This window comes from Crocuta crocuta, unplaced genomic scaffold (assembly GCF_008692635.1).
Source record: "Crocuta crocuta isolate KB4526 unplaced genomic scaffold, BGI_CrCroc_1.0 scaffold352, whole genome shotgun sequence".
Lineage (NCBI taxonomy): Eukaryota > Metazoa > Chordata > Mammalia > Carnivora > Hyaenidae > Crocuta > Crocuta crocuta.
The window spans coordinates 4,586,739-4,591,652 of record NW_027532169.1 but is presented as its reverse complement, the minus strand read 5'-3'; the positions used below and the strand labels follow the sequence as shown (position 1 = coordinate 4,591,652).

The 4,914-nt window shown below is 50.7% G+C and overlaps 1 long non-coding RNA gene across 1 annotated transcript in view; it reads right to left on the bottom strand.

The window, feature by feature from the left end:
- Positions 1-4,914, bottom strand: part of LOC144242067 (uncharacterized) — a 9,378-nt gene that overhangs the window by 3,375 nt on the left and 1,089 nt on the right. The window lies entirely within an intron of this gene.

The window sequence follows — 4,914 nt, the reverse complement described above, 5'->3', positions numbered from 1 at the left end:
TGGGTTGGGGGGGAGAGTGGAGTGTATCTTGGTTTCTTTTTCTCTCCTGTTCTCCAAGAGCAGTGTGAGACCAAGCATTCTTTGCACCATTTCCTGGGATTGCTCTGTCAGGGTGAAGAGTTTTTACCACTCCTGCCGTCCCGGGGTCCCCACACACTTCTCCAGTGTCCCTTCCAGTACCACTGGGTTTGACCCAGGCAGGATGCAAACTAGCAAATGATAGTCACATTTTGAGGAGGCATATTCATCTAGCCGGCCCTTGTTATCTTAACTCATTTGGAAAAGAATTCCCCTTCCCCTGTGCATGTATCGTCCAAGAGCAGGACTGGACTGTGCCGGTCTGCACACAGGTACTTGTCCCCACGTGAGGTGACTGGCAGGCTTGGGAGTTCTGTCTGGGACAGTGTCAGCTGAGCTAACCTCGCGAGTGGATCCCACATCCGTGGGTTTTCTCCTGTGGTTCTTAAAACTCCATTTAGGTTCTCCCTCTCTGTAGTCTCCAGGATTCATTCACTCATCCATTTAAAAAATGTAAACTAGGCACCTACTATGTGCCAGGTAGGAGGGTTACCTCAGTGGGTAAGGGAAGGAGAAGTCCCTGGCTTTAGGAAGCCTGCATCTTAGTGGGTGACAGTAAATAAGTAACTACTGTGTATTAGACGATGAGAAGTGGTACAGAGACAAAGAGAAGACGGAAGAATGTGAAAGGGTGCAATTTATGTAGGGCGGTCAGGGAAGGTTTCAGTGAGAAGGTGACATGTGAGTAAAGTCAGAAGGAGGGGAGAGATTGAGTCATTCTCAGTCTGGCGTGGGGAGTGGAGGGTGAGAACTCAGGCAAAGAGGACAGCAAGTGCAAAGGCCCTGAGGAGGGGCTGTACCTAGCATGTTGGGAAGCAGCAGGGAGGCCAGCGTGGCTGAAGTAGTGAAGAGGAGGGACAGGATAGGTCAGAGGGGTCACAAGAGACAGGTCACGTAGGGTCCTTATGTGTCACGGTGGGGACTTCGGTTCTTACTTTGAATGGGAGAGGCGGTGCTGTTGGGGGTTCTGAGCAGAGGAGTAATGTGATTTTGCTTAAGTGCGATGCGTCTCATTCTGGATGCATGTTGAGACCAGACTGACAGGAACAAGGTCAGAAGCCCGGCTAGGAGGCTTTCGCAAAGTTAACCAGGTGACAGATGATGACCTGACTCTGGGTGATAACAGGTGGTGGTGAAAGCAATCAGATTCTGAATGTATTTTGTACCTTCAGAATATATTTTCTACCTTGAACCGAAACACTGTTTGCTGGCTGTCAAATGTAGAGTGTGGAAAAAAAGAAGGGTCAAGAACGACTTGCAGAGTTTTAGCAGTAAGGCGCCGGAAGGATGGAATTCCATTCACTGCATGGGAGAGTTTGAAGGAGACACAGTTAGGGCGATATCAGGTGCTAGTTAGGTCTGAGATGCTTGTTAACATATCCAAGTGGAGACGTCAGTAGGCAGTTGGATATACAAGTTTGCAGATATAAACTTGGAAGTCATTGTTATATAGAACCTGTATGCTACTGGTTGTTAAAGCTGTGGAGCTAGACGAAACCACCCAGAAAATAGGTACAGACAGAAGAATAAATGCTGAGACTTCACCTTCGGGCAGCTCAACCAGTTAGAATTGGAGAGGAGAGGAGGACCCAGCAAGGGAATCTTTGAAAAAGTAGCTAGAGACAGAGGTCAGCTTGGCAAGTGTGTTCTGGAAGCCAAGTGTAGAAAGTGTTTCAAGGAGAAAGAGGGGTCAGCTGTCAGCTCAACAAGCAAAATGAGGTCTAAGAATGAACTGTTAGATTTAGCAGCACAGAGGTCACTGGTGGCACAAGCAGTTTATGTGGCATGGGCAAAAACCGGGAGCAGGTTCCAGAAAGACTGGCAGGAGAGGAATTAGGGGCAGCAATTATGGGTAACTCTTGCAAAGGGTTTTGTTTGAAAAGGGGAGAAATAAAGGGTNGGGGGGGGGGGGGCGGGAGGGACAGAAAGGAGAGGGAGACAGAGAATCTGAAGCTGGCTCTGAGCTGTCAGCCCAGAGCCCAACATGGTGCTTGAATTTATGAATTGTGAGATCATGATCTGAGCTGAAACTAAGATCTGAGCTTAACCAACTGAGCCACTCAGATGCTCCAGGAATTTAAAAAAAATTTTTTTTTTTTTTTTTTGAGAGAGGCAGGGAAGGGACAGAGAGAATCCCAAGCAGGCTCCGCACTGTCAGCACAGAGACTGACATGGGGCTTGCACTCACAAACCGTGAGATCATGACTTGAGCTGAAAACAAGAGTCAGATGCTTAACCGACTGAGCTGCCCAGGTGCCTCACGCTGATGAAGGGAATTTTAACTTCGTGATAAATTGTGGGCCCACATAAGGGTCCTGGGCTGAGCTTGCCGTCAAAGTTGGGCACAGGGAAGACAGGATGGCTCCCAAGCCTTGACTGAGTAGAGGCTATAGATTAGATCTTCTTTCCCACCCTCTGCCTTTGGCCTGAGGCATTAGCAAGCCGCCACCCAGAGTTCTCATTTAAGGCAAGTCAGTGAAGTTCCTTTTACCCTTATTGAGCTCTTTATAGTATGGTTATTACGGTGCTGGAGACTTGCTTCTCTGCAGTTTGGTGTTTTTAACAACCAGTGTTGCTGCCCCCTCCGTGCAGGCCAGTTCTCTTAGCCCACTTATGAACTCCCTTCAAGGTCCAACTTTGTTCTCTAAAACCAGCCATGGTTTGCCTTTCCCTTACCAGCTCTGAATTCTTCCAGGCCAGGCAACTGGGAGAAACTGTTTTGTTGGCTTCTGGCCCAGCTGGGCTGACCAAAATAGCCTGCAGAAGGACTGTTTGTGCAGAGTGAAATTCCTCCAGGGGACATACCGTAGCAGATGGCCAAGAAAGCCATGGTAGGAACTCATGAGACCCAACAACAACAAAAAGCCAGTTACCCCCAAGTCCTGGCTGTAGAGTTTGACCAAAGTTGTCTCCAGAGGGAAAAGAGCTTCCTAAAGCCTGTTGTGGTATTGCTTAGGTCCCCTTCTCTCTCATTCCCTGTGTCTCAAGAGGAATGTTCTCAAGTGAAAGACCAGTGGAACGGCCCCCAGCCTGATGTCCAGGGGCTTTGGGGTCGTGTCTGAGGCCTCCTCCTGTTACCAGTGCTTCCTGAGCCAGGCCATTGGAAAGACCCCTAGGAAGTTCCACTCCTTGCCCTGTGATGGGGGAAGGGGGCGGTGGGACCTATGCACTGGCACACAGCATGGGCTCTTGCTCCAGACTTGGGGGTTGGGAGCGAAGAGGTCAGCAAAGGTTCTCCCTACTGAAGTGAATTCTAAACTGAGCTCGAAGGACTGGAGTTGGCCAGACAAATGCCAGAGGGAGCAAGTTTAGGCTCCAAGTGAGAGAGGGCGGATTGTAGTTCCAGAGATGGAAAACACCAAGCGCCTGTGGGGAGAATCTGAAGAGCAAGAGATAAAGGAGAGGTAGAGGGGGAGGGGCAGAGTATTTTGGTTTTTACAAAGCTTATCCTAAGATCATCTGGAAGCTGTTGAAAGGTATAATGGGAGGGGGTGGCTGAATGGGATTTACGTTTTAAAGATTCTTCTGACACTGATGTTGGAGGCTGGATTAGAGGGGGCAAGGCCAGAGGCTGGGGAGCCATTTTGAAGGCTTTGGGCAGTATTCCAGGCTGAGCAGAAGGTGGTCAGTGCCAGGGTCGCAGCAAAGGGGATGGAGAGTGGTGAGTGGATTGGAGAGAGGTTTATATTTAGGAGGTAGAATCATGAGGGCTTGATGAGTCATTGGCAGTGAGGATGATGTTCAGGTTTCCTTGTGATTGGAAATACCAGACAGAGGCTGGCTGAACCAAAGACTGCCATTATTCATCCGGCCCGCAGGCACTGAAGGGCTCCTGTGTTGTGTGCTGGGCTTGGTGTAGCTGCGCAGTGAAAACTGGCCTGGCCCACCCTGGGAACCCTCCTGCGAATATGGGAACCCTCCTGCGAATATCGAGAGACATTAAGCCTGTGATTATTTAATGGGTGGCGAGTGTTTCCGGAGGGGTTAGCCTCATCTCCGGGGTCTGAGTAAATGACAGCTAGGTACATAGTGGGCTCTCAATAAATTTTGCTGGGGAAAAAACCAGGCTGAGACGTGAAGGGAGAGTAGGTATTAGCTAGTAGAGAGAGAAGAAAGAGTTCTGAGCAAGGAAAGGTCAGCCGGCAGAGATGAAAACTTCAGGGATCTGGAAGAGGGCCTGTGGAGGCCAGGGATGAGGAAGCTGGGGAGAGAAGGGGCAGAGGTGGCAGCTCAGTGTGGGAAGTCCTGTGGCCTGCCCAAGTGGAAGGCTCACAGAGGGCTGGATGTAACCACCTGCTGCTCAGGAGACCTGGGCCACTCGCAGACCCGGGAGGTGGCAGTCTGTGGATAGTACCGGGAGCCACGTGAGTGGGCATGGTCACCTGTGGAACAGGTATTGGGTGAGAAGGACGTGTGTTGAGGGACAGAGCCCACAATTGGGAGAGGAGGCTGGAGAGGTAGGAGAAGATCCATGGGAATTTGAGGCCTTGGGAATAGTCAGGTTCAAGAACTGCTGATGGGCGTCTATTGGATCTAGCCATGAGGAGGTCCTTGGTGACCCGGGCAGGAGCAGTGAGAGCATAGAGCTGGGGTCAGAGTCCTGCTGCTGCTGCTCAGGGAAATAAGCAAGTGAGAAAGGAGGGGAACAGGAGGGTGCCGGCAGCTTTTCCACCAGGGTTGGCCAGGGCTCAAGGAAGAAAAGTCTGGCTGGAGGGGCGGAGGTGGAGATGGGTGATCTGTGCACAGAAGAGCTGGGAGACTCAGAGGATGCTTTTCTGCTGGTGTTGGAACTAGACTGGCCTCTGGGTCTAGGGAATGGAGAGTTAGGGGTGGGGG